This window comes from Solanum dulcamara, chromosome 2, assembly GCF_947179165.1.
Source record: "Solanum dulcamara chromosome 2, daSolDulc1.2, whole genome shotgun sequence".
Lineage (NCBI taxonomy): Eukaryota > Viridiplantae > Streptophyta > Magnoliopsida > Solanales > Solanaceae > Solanum > Solanum dulcamara.
Window position 1 is genome coordinate 82,475,736 of NC_077238.1, and position 18,202 is coordinate 82,493,937.

Consider the following 18,202-nt stretch of genomic DNA (forward strand, 5'->3'; position numbering starts at 1 on the left):
AATGGGACATTAAAAACATAATCTTTTTTAGGGAAAAGTGCACAAATACCCGCTTTTGATGTCATCGCTTAGCTAATACTCACTTTATAATTTGTTTATTTTCAAGTTTATCCTCTTTGAGTCAAAAAGTTTTTGCCTCTCCCCCAATTTTATATCTCCCAAATCTATTCGAGATAAGCTCAAATTTGATAATTTCATACATTTGAGTCTAAAAGTTTTTGCCTTTCCTTCAATTTTATATCCCCAAAATCTATTCGAGATAAGCTCAAATTTGAAGCATACGTTCCTTTGTATCATAAAAAATAAATTCCAATAATTAATTTATCAATAATAAATTTTTACAAATTTATTTAACATTCTTTCAATTTTTTATATATTTTATGCTTAGTCATATATAATTGAAATAAATTTCAATCATATGTAAACGAATGCAAAAGCAAAAAATATATATATTCTTCTAACTGAAAATTATCTAATATTAAATATTTATACTGAAAAAACATAAAATAATATTATATAAATAAGACGATCAAAATAGAACATAAAATGTTGGGCCTTTTTCTACTTATCATCATGCAGTCAAACAGAGAGGATAAAATTAATGGAAAATTTTTAAGAATAGTTTTCATTTTTGATCGAATTCCGTCTAGTAAGCCTCGAGATCTTACAGATGCTGTTGAGAATCACATAGTAGAAAAAGTTTTTTTTTTTTTTTTTAATATTATATAAAAAAAATTAAAAATAATTCATCCGGATATATTACTAAATAAATTAGTTGAGCTAAAAAAAATTATGTATCCGAATACATTAATTAACAAATAAGTTGAGCTAAACAAAAAAAAAAAGAGTAGCAATTATATATCCGGAAAAATGGCTTTGGGTATAAAAGATGGGATTTTTGAAATATTTTTAAATAATAGAGAATATTTGAAGATATGATAAATAAAATAGTATATATAGGTAATTTTTCCTAAAATTATTTAGGAAAAAATACTTAAATACACAACTTATTTTATCATATTCTCTAAAATTTCCTACCATTTGAAAAAATTACAAAAACTCCTACTCTTTCTTATTCTCTGATATATCAATGTAGGCGATATATCAGTCGGATACATCACTTTACGTGATGTATTAAGACATCAGATACATTACTTTATGCGATGAATCGATCGGATACATCACTTTACATGATGTATTAGGACATATGTGATGTATTCGGATCCCACAAAAAAAAGAATTTCGAATAATTTTTTAAAAAATAAAAATAAAATATAATTAAAAAAAATCACTATGATATTTAGGTAAAATTTACAATTATTTAAAACTGCAACAGGCCCTCCAAGACAGGGTGCGCTCATAGGGGAATTTGGGCCAACCTTTAAAGACCATAGTTCCAAGTGTAAAGGCTTTTTCGTAAACGTTTACTCGCATCACATAATTTTGGCGGAATCCATTGGTGGCCCCTAAATTTGGCACCAACTTTTACTTAGACACATTAACTAGGCTTTGTTCATTTTAGACACCTCAAGTAAGGCCTCGATGTGTCATTTTGACACTTTGTGCTAACTTGGCACATTGGGTGATATATATATATATATATATATATATATATATATATATATATATATATATATTGTTCTTCTTCTTCTACATTTTTTAGCTACCATTTTTCATTAATGGTGAAATAGATTTCAATTTTTGTAACTCATCATGAACTGAGTCTTCCAAATAAAGTATGTCATCCGCCAAAGTGAATCGCCGTATAGCTACCAAAAATCGTGTATGTAAGGAAAAAGAAAGTTAAAATGAAAAACAACATGAGCCAGTTTTAGCAACAAAGAGTAGAAAAGCATAAATGAATTTACCCATTGGAATGCTACTAGTGCAAACCAGCACCCCAACAAACCAAATCCTTTACTGCTGAAGAGCTGTTTGAGATCAAAATAATTAGTGAGTAATTTTAGATTTGTATTAGTCTTGCCAAAAAAATGGAGGTTCATTGGATTTTTTGACCCAATTTGATTTATATTTTTGGATTAAATTCCCTTCTACAGCTGGATATCATCACTCTTGCCATTATAGCTCCATTTTTTTTTTCCTTTAGATGATATGGATAGCGTTGGGTGGATGTTGGAGGAGAAGAAGATCTGGTGGGGCTGGAGTTGGGGTGGGTGGGGTTGGAGAAGACGATGGAGGGGTGGGTGGGGTAGGAAGACCACTGATAGGGTGTGGGGGTGGGGGTTAATAGAAGTTGTTAATTTTTTTTTAAAAAAATAATTATTATTTGGATTAAAAAATTTCACGTGTCATCAAGTTATTGGTCATTTTTTCTATTCAAAAGTCATTATTTGATAATTATTTTTAATATATATATATATATATATGCCACGTGTCTTTATTTAATTCGCTACGTTTGACGTGTCATTGGCGAGTGCATTACACACACTTAATATATTTTGGTGATTGTCACAAAAGTGTCAAAATGACACATCGAGGTCTTACTTGAGGTGTCTAAAATAAACAAAGCTTAGTTGAGCTGTCTAATGAAAGTTGGTGACAACTTTATAGGGCCACCGATGGGTTCCGCCCATAATCTTCAACCAACTTTAAAATAGAACATGCATAAACTTAGGGCTTATTTTTTTCATATTTGATAAGTCAAATTTTTAAAAAAATTATTTTACTCTTAAAAAGCAAGTTCTTAAAAAATAAGAAAAATCACTTCTCTAATGAATGTAGAAAAACAAGTTTCATAAAATAGTGACCACCATTATTAATTGTCTTCTCTCCGTCCAACAACACACCACCCCTCCACCTCACACTCCTACTCTCCACCCCATCTAGTAGCAGAGTCGTGAATTTGATAAAGGGTGGTGCAAATTTTCATCTCAAGTGTGTTAAAGATGTGTAAAACTAAATATACACTTATAATAGCTAATATTTAACCTCTATACACCAAATAATTTTTTGATGAAAAATATGCACCGAACCATCCTTCGCCTAAGGTTGCTCCGTCATAATTTCATCCTCATAATATTTGCCTAGATTAATACATGGATAACAAATATTATTTAGATTAATATTTTTTATTTACTTATCAAACACACATACTAAAAAAAAATCACTTTTTATAATTAAAAAAAATTAAGAAAACACTTTTTTCTCTGTACCAATCATACCCTAGCCAATTAGCACTAGCAACTCTGATTGCTCTTCAAAGCCAATCAGTTTGCAATTAATATAGTAGGCTATTTTAATTTAAAAAACGAGTAAATAAATATAAGGAACATCACATTCTATCTATAACGGCTCTTTCTGCTAGTGATATTATGAGCTTTATTTTTAGGTTCGTATAACTTTAAAATGTGTTACTAAAATATTTAAGACTTGTTTTTTTATAAGCTCGGAAATTTCTATACAGATTTGTTTCGAGTGTTACATGTGTATAACTATTTAAATGATGTGAAATTTTATTGCACACAGAGTGACTTTGAAATAATACATAAGTATAATCCAATTCACTAGTAGTATTATTCAAAGAAATCAACTAGTAATATTGATCGCATTGGACCCAAACTCACAAGACTTTAAATGTATAATTATATACAATTGAAGATTTACTTTCTTACAGATATAACATCTCACGCGTGTTATTATTTTTATCAGATTTGCTTACCTAAAATGAATTAGAAAGAAAAAGTAATTTTTATCAAGGAAAAAGACTTAAAATGCTATCGAACTTTGATAAAAGGCTCATCTATGTCATCCGTTAAAAGTTAAGCTCATTTATGTCACTTCAGTTTGAGAAAAGACTAATTCGTGCCATTATTTGTTAACTAAAAATATTTTCCGTTTTGCAAAACTGTTTTGTACACGTGGTCAATTATGATTCGACCACGTCATTAACTAAATTATTATTTAGAATGGAAAAGATTCAAATATACCATTGAACTTTGAGAAAATGCTCATCTATGTCATTTCAGTTAATAAATAATGGCATGAATAAGTCTTTTCTGAAATGGAAGTAATATAAATGAGCCAAACTTTTAACGGATAGTATAAATGAGTCTTTTCTCAAAGTTCGATATCATATTTGATCATTTTCTCTTTTATCAAAGATTTTTTATTTTTAAAACTTGAACCCGATGTTAGAATCTCATTCATATCTCACTACATTCCTTGGTGATAAATTATATGCTATCAAACTAGGAAATAATTAAGAGGGAGGTGATGCAAGCAAGTTGAATATCTTTAGAATCTTTTTAAGTATTGTTCCCTTTTCAGAACCTACAGAATGCATAAACAGAATATATATCCTTAGAATCTTTTCACATATATATTATTCTTCTAAAACTTACAGAACACAGATCAGTAATAAAATCATTTATATCTTGATTATATTCAGAATTATATATATATATATATATATATATATATATATATATACTACCATAAATTCAACGTAGAAACTTTAGGTATATTAATAATGTGTAACTAGAAAACTATTCTATATAACGAGAAATTGCTCAATTTTGTCCTTTGTTATTACTAGTGGTATGCAGTTATATAGACGGAAGGTGATCAATTGATCACCCTTGTGGTAAAATTAAATTATGTATATATATAAAGAGAAAATAACACTATATATTGCAAAAGTAAAAAAAATAATTCAATGCACAAACATTCCACGCTCATGTTGGATCCAGGAAATGATCGTACCCAAGAGCGGATGTACGGTTTCAATTAAATCCATAACTTTCGACACGAAGCTAGCATATATTCATGCGTAAAAATTACTGAAATTATGATAAATAGTATACATGAACGCATAATTTCAAATTTTAAGGGTTAATAAAAAAAATCTTAAAAGGTTGAGCTTATATAATTTAATGAAAAATTATGTAAATACATCACATTTTATCATAATCTCTAAAATTCCCTACTATTTAAAAATAAATCAAAAATTCCCTCTTGAATACATCACTCCTCTCTCGCGATAAATCGATATCCCCCCTCTCTGATACATTTCTCCCCTCTCTGATATATCCCTCTCTGATATATCCCTCTCTGATGTATCTAGATGTTCTATTCCCTCTCTGATACATTTCTATCCCTATCGGATACATTTCCTTGTGTATCTAATATCTCGTGATGTATCCGAAAGTGCAGTGATATATCCAAAATTCATAAATTGCAAGAGATTTCGGTAATTTGAAAAAGAATAGAAAATAATATGTAAATTACAGATAATTTAAACCCTAGATCTACATTTGGCCGAGCTTCAAGAGGTGTGATGTAGATAATTTACACTTATACAAATATTATGCGGCTCAAATTATGACCTTAACAAAATTTTTGACTTTGCCATTAATTCATATACTTGTCATTTACAAATAAGTAAAATATCGTATCAAGTTGAAATTAGGCATTTTACCTATCATTAAATATTGGACCAAAAATTTAATGAAGGGTAAAATGCCTAATTTGAAATAACACGAAAACAAATTGACTTTCTTTTACAAATTAAGAATATTTACTTATGTAAAAGGAATATTATGCAAAAATAAAGGTAATATTGAGTCAGAAAAAAATATACAAAAACAGCACTAAGGTGGCAATCAAGAAAAAGGGGCTGTCCATTTTACTGTGAAAGAATAAAGTTAAACAGTTTAATATTCATCAGAAATTGAGGTAATAATAAAGTGATAAAGTGAAAAAAAAAAGGACACTACTTTTTACAGACTAAAGATTATGAATATTTTTTCCCTTAAAAAAAAAAGAAAAAAGAAAAAAAGTTTTTTGTGGCCACTATTATCCACTTTTTTCTTCTTAATTTTTTTTTTATTGTCTTTTTCTTTTCAGACAATAAGCTGGCAATTCAGAAGAATGTTTTGTGGATAGGAGTTTGGTTAAAGGTGAAAGAACCTTTGTAGGTTTTGGTTGGTGAAAACTTTTAACTTGTTGTTTAAAATTTGTTGTTTATTTTAAAATTTTAAATATGTTGTTTAAAATTTGCCTACCAAGACTTTGACAAATAAAAAAAAATACCTAAATTTTATTGTCTTTTAAGATCTGAATATTTAGATCTCAGGACTCTTTTCTACTTTATTAATCACCAAGCCTATCGCTAAAATAGTTGATTGTTATGAATAACTCATTATAATTATTTAAAATATATATATGTATATAATATTATAATGTTATTAGTTGTGTTTTGGTTGGGTTTTTTCTTGTTTTTTGGGGGGTGGGTGGGTGGGTGGGTTGGTGATTGATATGCAGGTTAAGAAAAGCTGATTTCTTTTCTTTTTCTTTTCTTAATTCCAAGTAGGAATATATATTTTTATATGCATGCTTTTACTTTTCTTCAATTTTTGACCATGTTATATTCCCTACTCCCTAGTAAGTAGGAAGTAGTAACCAACTAGAGTAAGAGATGACCATAGCACATAGGTACTGTAAAAAGCCAATAGAAAAAAAAAAGTGAAAAATTTCCCCGTCTTCAACACATTATAATATAATAATATCTAGAGTAGTAAAAAATTTTAATGGTAAGATTCAAATTTTTTAAGAAGTAAATATTCATTGAAGATAAAGTAATTCAATATTCATTATATATTCACATTAAAGTAATTTCAACTTTATATATATATATATATAATGTACATAATTTCAGTGAGAAGTGTACAAATGAATCCCTTCCGCCACCTAGTTTCATCCGTATCAATACTAAATAAAGAATATTTGAAATACACGCGATTTGAATCATTCAAATTCACATTGATAAAACTCATTAAAAAGTAAACGCGATGTATCAGAGTTTTTTCTATTTTCAAATTAATGCTCATATCCAAAACTTTCAATTCAGAATTAAAAAAATCTTATTTATTTTGCCATCCCTCTAGATAATTATGATTGTAACCCTTTCTATTAGGTAACCTAGAACAAAATAGAGCAATCACAACGTAAAACATGTAGTCAATTAAAATCCCCATTAACAAATTTTAAGAATTAATTGAGCTTTGAGAATGTATGCACATAATGTAAAGTTGTAAACACAAATTGTACAAATTATTCTTGGATAGTGACTGACCTAGCTAGCTCTGGACCCTAAAAGAATCCCATAGTTCGTACAAACTTGAAAGCATGCATGACTTATATTTATTTGTACACAAAAAGATACTTTCTTCCATTCAATTTATGTGATGTTTGATTAAATATAAAGTTTAAGAAATAAAAAAAAATTCGAAATTTGTAGACTAAAAATAAAAAAATGTCACATAGATTAATATGATTTTAACGTCTAAAACATGTAACAGTAGTAGGTATTATAATAACGTCTGAACCCTCTCTGCAATAGCCCCATTGTCATCTCTAATATTTGTAACTTAGCGTTAAAACATGTCATATACTAATTTGTGCAGTTGTAAATATTAATGTCATATAGATTTTAAAGTTTTAAGAAATTAAACAGGTTTGAGAAGTCTTTTTTACAAAAGTCCCCCTTGATTGTTATTACCTATAAGATCCTAATATATATACTAATATAAAAAGAAACACAAATTCAAGAAAATTGCCAAATAAAACAATACTTAATAATGAGGTAATGTGATAATTAACTAAGTGAATTTCAAGAAGAATTTAAACTACATTATTTACCGGTAAAGTTCTTCAAAACATGATATTTAGATTTTTGAAAATAAATTATATAACTTATTACTACTGAATAATCGGACTTATAAAAAACTATTAATAACATCACCTTCAGTGAAGCCAGCATTTTTAACATGGAAGGTGTATACGTAATATATATTATATAAGGCCTTTTAATTTATTTGCCTTAGATTGCGAAAGGCACTTAGAAAATACAAATAAGAATAAGAATAGATTTTTTTAAACTAAGTATAATTTTCTAGATTTGGTGAAAAAACTAGAGCAGGTTTATTTGGTATGAAGTCATATTCCAAATAGCGGAGAAATGTAAATCTATAGCTTTCTAGATGCAGTACTAATTAACTCTCATTTAGCTATATATTTTGAATAGAAAATTTGAAAATTTGAGTTTTTTTAGAGTTGTAACTATAAAAACTTGAAGTTATATTTTAATTACATGCATTTTATTTATAAAAAAATTGAACTATAGTGAACGATAGAGTAAATTTATTCTGATTTTTTTTTTCAAAATCTGATCAAATATAATAGACAAAGTGATAAAATGAAGAAAAATTTTAAAAATATAATTCAAAATTTATGATCAAATATGCTTAGCTTAGCACTAACACTAATCCATCTGCTAATATAAAAATGTCTTGTAGGATAATAGTATTAGTATATGTAGAATAATAGCTGCAAGAAAATCGAAACATTAAAATTTAAATAAAGTAAAATTCAACATACACATACACATTACATATAGTAAATGAAAAAAGAAACAAACTTATTAATAAAAAAAGGGTAATTAAAAACATATTTATAGGAAACAAATTAAGAAACCCTAGACATATATCATGATGTAAATTTAGAAAGTAGACAGGATGAATTAATTTTAAAAAATACCTGTTGCAACTGAGAGTGAAGAATTCTTCAACAATCACCATAACCTAGCATAGATCTCAACATAAACAAGATAAATTAAAAGAAGAATGATTTTTTTAGAATTCATAACTTTATATCACAAGATGGCTACATATTTCAACATCATATACACGATATCGGAATATGCTTGGCTCCTCATACGCCATTCAACAAGGCCCATCGATATATTACGGTGAGCTTTGCAAATGGCATACAGGGAGCCAGGCATATACGTGTACACAACGTACCAATACATACACACACATACTCTTATGTATATAATAAACTCGTCAAATTCTTGATCTCTCTCCATGATCATATATTTTTCTTTTCAAGAATCAAGAAGATGAAGATATATGAATTTAGAGGAGGAGAATAATGGTTTGTCTAGTGAAAATAAAAATGAAATGAGAAATATAAGTAGATGATCAAAATAGGGTCCTAATCAAATGGATCTTCAAACCCCCCAATTTTTTTTAACAGAAAAAAAAATGTAATTGTGTATACAACCAGAAAACCTAGTAGATTCTTTTTCTCATTTTTGTGTATCTAGTAAAAAAAAAAAAAAAAACTATATCAACAACCCTTTTTAAAAGGCACAAAACAAGCATAGCCTTGAGAAAAGAAAAAAAAATACACAAGAAATAAGAAGAGAGATTTCATCTCTTGTGTTTTTTCTTTCTTTTTTGTTCTTTGAGAGAGATAGAAGGAACTTTTGTAGGCTTGTTCTTCATCTAGTAGATATATAGAGACATATAAAGAGGGGAAAATGGCCAAGTTCATTTTAGTGGGGGTGGGGTGGAGGTGGAGGTGGGATAGGGGTTGAAAGAAGAGTTTAAATTTCATTTATATAATAGTGACGTCGAAAATATTTATATAGTCAGATCATTTGAGAAAATAGTTAATGAATTTTTTTTATGGTTAGTGAATACTCAATATCATTTCAATATATTTGATACTATTTGACCAGATACAAAATTTTAAAAATAAATAAATTTGTGGTTCTAAATAAGTTGTTTGTGAGATCGAAAAGTAACTGAATAAGTTACATTTGTTATGACATGTTAAATAATACTAATAGTTTTTATATTATCAATATATATATAACTTAATCCGTAAAAGAATGGGTTCTATTTTATTAATCCCTAATCAATTTTCTAAGATTTGAAGTTATGAATTCTTATAATAATCTAAACTTTGATATACAAATATATAATAATCGAGTTCATTGTGTTTTTGTGACTCCATAAATTATGCTCTAGATCCGCTACTGATCAAGTAGATTCAAGTTTTATACATTAATAATATAAAAATATTTTTCTAATTATTCATAAAATTTAACTAAATATAACATGTTAAATATTATTCTGATCATATTACCATATAATAAGTCGATTAATTATCTTATTTTTAAAATTATAAATCTCATATTTTCGAAAAAATTACCAATTAATATTTTTTATGTGATTGAATAGTGATCGTATTAATTTTTTATACTAACAACATATATAACATAAACTCATAAAATATCTTCTTCTTTCTCTCTCTCTCACTTTCCTTTTTTCTGGTCTCAAAGCAATGGTTGCTTTTCTCCTCTGAAACTACTTTGTCTGCATGTGTTTGGAACAATATGGATTCCTCTCAACTTTCCTAATTTCTTTTTCCCTCATTTCTTTAAATAAACAATAAAGTTAAAAACAGAAAAATAGAAAAAAAAAATAAGAACATTACCCATAATTTATCTTTTCTGTTTTATTCTGCCCCCACCCCCCCCCCCCTACTCCTATCACTTCATTCTTTTTATCTTCTGTTCTCTTTTGTATTTTATCAGTTTTACAACTAATCTAACCAGTTACAGTATACTTTTATACACCCTAAATCCTGATATATCAATAGTTTAAACTATATATATAGGCAGTTAAAATTTTTATATATCATCTTCACTTGGTATAGGAGGTAATTTGCATTATTTTAATATTACAAATCACACATTTAATACATCTTATTTGTAGATATCTTTTGAATAACCTTATAGCATTAAAAAAAAATACACAATGGAGGCGGATTTAGGATGTCGTTTATGGATTCATAGATATTATATATTAATTCATGATTTATAAGAATACATAAATTTTAAATTCTATATCTATCTCTACACGAGATATATATCTTAATAAGCTCTTCTGTAAAAACTTGGGAAGGGGAGAGGAGGGGCTCGCTAGTTGTAGACAACTATTTAGCAATTACACTAATCAGAGATCTCGATTTTGACCAATGGATATATATAGAGTCGCCTTTGATAGAAATTAAGCGATGCATCCCCCCTATAAAGTGGAATTTTTTGTCGCAAATCAAACTCTAAAGCAGATATCATATACTTAATGAAACCCCAATTCCGCCCCCCTCCCCCCCCCCCCCAAAAAAAAAAAAGACATAAAATATAGTCTAATTAATTTAGTTTCTTTACACAGTGGGGCGGATTTAGAATGTCGTTTATGAATTCATATATATTAGGGTATTTTACTTAAATCCATAGTGAAAAAACCCAATTATATTTTTTTTCGACTTTTTTGGTAATTACCCGAATTTTCTCTTTTTTTTTTTCAGATTTTTGATACATACGAATGACGCTGATACATTGCGATTTGATACATAAGTCATTTTCATGATATATCGCTAGTTGATACAAACCAAACATTGTAATATCAATAAAACTTATGAATCAGCTTATAACACCTAATATATCATGAACACAACAAAAATAGCAATATAACTTATGTTTTACTGATACATTTTGTGTTTGGTTGTATCAACTAGTGATGTATCATAAAAAGAACTTATGTATCAAATCGCGATGTATCAGCATCATTCCTATGTATCAGAAGATGAATTTTTAATTTTTTTACAAATGGTAGGGAATAATTGAAAATATAGGAATATAAGATGTGTAATTTGATAATTTTTTCTATATATTACATATTAATTCGTGATTTATAAGAATACATTAATTAAATTTTAGATTTGTCTCTACACAAGATATATATCTTAAACTCTTATGTAAAAACTTAGGAAGGAGAGAAGAGGGGCTGGCTAGTAGTAAACAACAATTTAACAATTACCTTAACCAGATGTCTCGAATTTGAGTAGTGGATATATAGAGAGTCGCCTTTGGTATGAATTAAGCGTTATATCCCCTTATAAAGTGGGATTTTTTGTCGCGAATCAAACTCTAAAATAGATATCAGATCCTGACTGAAACCCCCCTCCCCCCCCACCCAAAAAAAGAAGTTATAAAATATAGAGCCTGTTTAGATTGACTTATTTTTAAGCAGATTATAAGTTGAAAACTGCTTATAAGTTAAAAAAAAATTAGGTGCAGGCCAACTTTTTTTTTTTTTTACTTATAAGCTATTTTCAACTTATAAACTACTTAAACTAAGTTCATCCCAATAAACTCAACTATTTATTGAGGTTTATTTTAAGCACAAAATAACTTTCAGTTGGCCAGCCAAACACTCAAAAAGCTAAAAAACAGCTTATAAACAGCTTATAAACCAATCCAAATAGCCTCATAGTCTAATTAATTTAGTATCTTAATTAACATAAGGTTTTGTTGCTATATATTATTCAAGAATTAGATTAAATTAGCTAGTAAATTAAAGGTGACATTGCCAAGAAAGTGCATGGCAAGTGAGGAAGAAAATTTGCAATCATACTCTTAACTTTATTTGAATTTTTTTTCTTTGAATGGTCAATATCTTATGAGAATCTTTTGCTGGCTATACAAGTTCACCAATAAAACTCTAGAGTTGACATCAATAAAACAAGCTAGTCAGGTTTATAAGTATGTGAACAGTTTTTGTCTATATTATGTTAGACCTTAGTGTGTGTGTTAAATATAGAGTTTTAACCTTTTACCATCCAAGATTGTTGTACGGTCTGGTAAGTATCTCTATATCTTTAGTTATAAATCCCGAGTTTAAGTTCATAATATAAATTTACTGGCACTAAAGAGTATTTTAGCTTTAATATAAGACTTTTCAACGAGAATTCAAATCTAATTGAGTCTAAATACAGATATCAAACACTAAGACTTTTTTATCAAAAAGTTATACATTCTATATTAGTGCAGTTCAAACCCATAAGAGGGAAGAGGGTATCATATGAATTTTGAGAGCCATTTTGCTAAACCAATTCCTTACTTTTTAATAATGAATTACAGTCAGCAAACAAATGTGTTGGAAGAGTCCATATTAATTTAATTATTATTTTTATTAAATTAGTGATTAATGTTTAATTATAAAAATTTAATGCTCCAACCCATGCCAAATTTTGCATCAAATTTGCTGTGTGAATAGCTACACTATTCATCACACCAATTGTCTTTTATTATTATTTTACTATACAATACTTTTAATTAAATATTATATAAATTGGTATATTTTATTTAAAATATTTTATTAGTTTTACGCAATATTTTTATAATATTAATTTTAGATTAAAATTTTAATATTTTTATATATTAGTTTTCTTTACGTGATCTTTTTTAAAAGTAAATTTATGTTAATTCTACCATAAATTTGAATTGGATATAAGTACAATTAACCTTGAAAAAAATTAAATATGCAAAAATATAGAGTATTTATGGGAGTAACGTTGTGATATTGAAAGTTGAATATTCATGTAGAACTTAAAATAAATTTATAATTGTGTAATGTTTATTTAATTATATTTCGTTAATGATTTCACTTTTATTTGTGTTATCCATTATTATGTATATTATGTAATATTTGCTAGCAATTTATATTATTTTAAAAATTGTGAAATAAAATAATTTAATATTAAATGACTATAATTTGAAACAATATAAAAATTATATATAGTGGATGTTTTTTAGAAAGAATTTTGTTTTATGAAATAAGAAAATATAAATGAAATAAGAAATATCAATATAATAATAAAGAGAGAGAAAAAGATTATTTTTGGTGTAAAAATTAGTGCACTGGGTTGAAATTGATTCACACCAAATTTGATTAGGGTTGGAGATGCCCTTAGGTGGACATCCACGTGGCGTTTTTATTTACACATCGAATGTCACATATTAATCCATTAAAAAAGAGGATAGAAGTGACCTAATAGTTAGACGGAAGGGGGAGTTTTGAGCCCAAAAATAATTGAAGAGTATATTTATTCTATTTTAAATAATTAAAAATAATTTTGGCTCTTTTCCGTAATTTTTATACTATCATTATATAAAATTGAAACTCTTTTGTTAAAATATGAATATTAAACGTTGAACAATTTTTCCTTAAAATTTTTCAACGTAATTTTTTATTTATTCTATCAAACTATGAATATTAAACGTTGAACAATTTTTTCTTAAAATATTAATTTATATCATGTATAAATTGGAAAAGGACATCATGATTGTGTTTTTTGTGTGTGTGAGAGAGAGACATTACATATAGATATGAAAGCTATAGCCTATATAGTCTTTGGTCAAATTAGGTCTAGGACATCATCATGCTTCATGTGCCTAAGAAATAAACCTATGAAAGAATTAATTTTTTTCAAAAAGGAAGTAACTGTGTTTCTTGTCCAAATATTTACCTAAATTGTGTTAGGGTTCCATTTGTATGTAAGTTTAGTCTGAAACTCATAATGATGTATTATTCTCAATTTCTCACACACAAACAGTTATATTAATAATAAAATATTAAGAGAAATTTTACAAGTATGAAAAAGATAGAATATTGGTCAATCTTATTCTTATTTTGTATAATCGAAAGGTTGTATTTGATGGACCCTTGTTATGTATAGTTAACATAAGTTCCAAATATCCTATTCATATCTTAAGTAAGTATATTTAGTTTTTATGAGATCTTTACTAACAAATTGAATGGACGGCTATTTTAGATTAATTCTTTAATTTAAAATTCTTACGCAAGTACATATCATTTAAAATATCCTAATAACTAGAAATTCAGTGACTTCTCAAATAAATATTGTGATATTAGATTAAGAGCCTATTTGAATTGGCTTATTTTAATTGATTTTACACTAAAATAATTTTTAAGTATTTTTAGAATGTTTGAATAAGTTGAAAAAAGTGCTTATAAGCAATAAATTTTAAGCTAAAATAATAAAACTAAACCAAAAATCATAAATTAGAAATTAGAAGTCAAAATTGAAAACTATCCAAACATGTTCTAAGTATATTTGAATTTTAATAAATTAAAGACACATTTATAACAACAAATTTATCATGATTACTATTTGTACCACTTAGTTATTCATGTATTATGTTATATTTGTATTCTTTCTTCGTATTTGATGTAATATGATTCTAAAAATATTTGAAATATAATATATTTCCTACTTAATATGATTCTACTTAATAAATTAATCAAAGATCAAAAGGATGGAAACCTGTCCTTCAGCTACCAACTTTGTCATTAATCTGTCGACAAATCATCTATATCTAATAATTTTTTTTTAAAAAAAATAATAACTCATCACTAATTAACTGTGAATTTTACTGTTTAGCTTTAAAATTTATCCAAAGTTACAGTTTTTTTTAATAGTGTGTAGTCTGCTACTCAATTGACGTGATGCTAATAATAATACAAAATTCCAAAATATATACAGCTTCTATATGACTTTATATACTGAAGGTTACATTTAAAAAAGAATTACTATAATTAATATAAAGATAACATAAAGTGTAGATTTTCTTGCAGAGAAAAGGGATTTTAGATGGGCCAAAATGAAATGATAAGATATGATAATGATGTCTCTGTTTTTAAAGAGATAATAAATAAATAAATAAATAAATAAATACATGAAAGCTACTTATATGCCACACATCAGTAAATTGACATAAAGTTGATAAAAAAACACTTTTATAAAGTTATAATTATATCTTATTATGTAGAAAAAGATGATCAAATTGAAATAAATCTAAGACATAATGATGAAAAATACTATTTCTCATTATAGTTGTGGAAAGTTCTTTTAAAATCTTTTTGACCAAGAATTTGCTTTCGGTTTCCCTATTCATTAATTTATTTTACCTTACCATAGAATCTCTTTGCTCTTAAATAGAGGTATTAAATTAAAGCATTGATATGAAAAAAAGTCTTGGTAGTCAGCAATTTCTTGACCCTTTATTAAGCTTTACATATATATATAAATTTAAATTAGTTAAGTCTCAATACAAATATTATTATTATGCGGGGAAAACAAATGTGTTCTTTTAAGTCTCACACATTAAGCTTCATTTTTTACTATCGTATAAGAAAAATTGATTAAACAAAAAGTGTTTATAAGCTAGAAATTCATTGTTGGAATTTTTTTGACTAATTTAGGTGATATTAAATAATGTTAGTGTTCAACAAAAAATTAAGCAACTTAAAAATTATCTATAAACTAATTTGACCGGCATATAAGATTATTGAAATGAGCAAGTAAAAGTGAGTAATATTGCCTTGTGTATGATCCTTTTTTTTGTTTTGGTTTCTCATTCATTATTCGATATTCATTTTAAAATTCGATTAGTTCATATTCATATCGATAAATTTTATTTTGAAGAATAAAACACTCTTATAAATATTATTTCATTTTCAAAAAAATTAAATCTAAAAATTTCTAGTTAATTATAACATATTTACTAACTTATCATAATCTTTTATGGTAAATCAACTTCACCTATTTACCTTGCAATGATGTGGTCAAACATTAATTATTTCTGGAGCCCATTACTAATTAAAGGCTTTATTGTTCCTATATATATATATATATATATATAGAAACAAATATATATGTGGCCAAGCAAATTACACTTATCAATGAAAGAACTTAACAGAAAGCTGGTATGACAAGAAAGAGAGAAAAATATAATTCCAAAAACCTTGCATGCTCTATTAATTATTTTAATAAATAGTAATATGAATTATTCGTAAAAACATTGTGATGGAGTAGTAAGTATTTTGTTTCTTTTTAATCAGAAAATTTGAATTTAAATCTGAAATATGAAATGACTTTAATAAAAAGTGACTTACTCAAAGTAGAACTTTAATCCATGACATTTACAAATTCGAGCTTCAAGCAGATATCGAATATCAAATGAATTGAAGAACAAAAAATTGTAACATAATTTGGATAAAGTTGAAATGAAGCTAATGATATGATTAACATAACAAACTAACAAAGGACATGAGAGACACACAGGTTGTTCCCACCAAGGACAAAGAATAATGTTGCATTTGTCAATTGAAAGTACTTTTGGGAATGACTTGACACCATTTTTATTTAGTTCATGAATTGAAGACAATATTATACCATAAGGTCTTGTTAAATCAAATTTTGTAAAGTGATATATTTGTAGGGAAATACATCTAACTTTTAATTTATTATTTGACATATGTACTTATTATCGACTATTGACACAATACTAAAGTGATATTATAATTAACATATAACCCTTTTGTGTGAGGCTCATATATAATTTGTTGAAGAATTTAGTTTTTATTTTTGGCTATAGAAGATAATTCCAATAAATATATCTTGTGCCTTGAGGAAAATTCAACCTAAGAGACGAATATCTTAGTTTAGGTAAGTCAACAATTATTGATCTATCTCCAAAAAATACTCAACTCGTAAATCTTCATTCTAAAATGGTGTATTTAGAACTTAATTTTACCGCTTGTAAAGATCTTTTGTCAAGTGCACAATAATGATATAGGATTCAAAAAAGAAGACCCCACAAACTCTGTGCCAACAATTACGGTAAGAGGGGTTGAACTATAATGGAGAAAAGAATAAGTTGTCGTTAGTGATTAAACCTCAAACACATATGAAGAAGTAAAAACAAATATAACTATATATACAAATAAACCAAACAAAGATGGCAGTCATACTTCCATAAACTTTTGAATGACAAAGAGGACAGATAAATTATGTTGGGAGATTTGGAACATACAAGAAGAAGTCACGATTTTGGGGGTTGTAGGAGTATTACGGTCGATGAGGTTAAGGATTTTGTTCGTAGGATGCGCTGGGGAAGAGCGACCGGACCTGACGAGATCCCTGGAGAATTTTGGAAGAGTGCGGGCTCGGTAGGTTTGGAATGGCTGACTAGGTTATTTAATGTCATCTTTACGACGACAACGATGCCCGTAGAATGGAGATCGAGCATCATGATCCCGCTTTACAAAAATAAAGGGGATAGCCAGAGCTGTGACAACCATAGAGGTATTAAGCTTCTAAGCCATACTATGAAAGTGTGGGAAAGAGTGGTAGAGATGAGGGTGAGGAGAGACGTGTCTATTTCAGAGAACCAGTTCGGATTTATGCCGGAACGCTCAACTACAGAAGCCATCCACCTTATGAGGAGACTAATGGAGCAATATAGGGAGAGGAAGAGAGACTTGCATATGGTGTTCATCGACTTGGAAAAGGCTTACGATAAAGTCCCACGAGAGATACTATGGAGATGTTTGGAGGCTAAAGTTGTACTTGTAGCGTACATAAGGGTGATCAAGGATATGTACGAGAGTGCCAAAACCAGGGTAAGGACAGTAGGAGGGGACTCAAAACACTTCTAAGTTATGATGGGGTTGCATCAAGG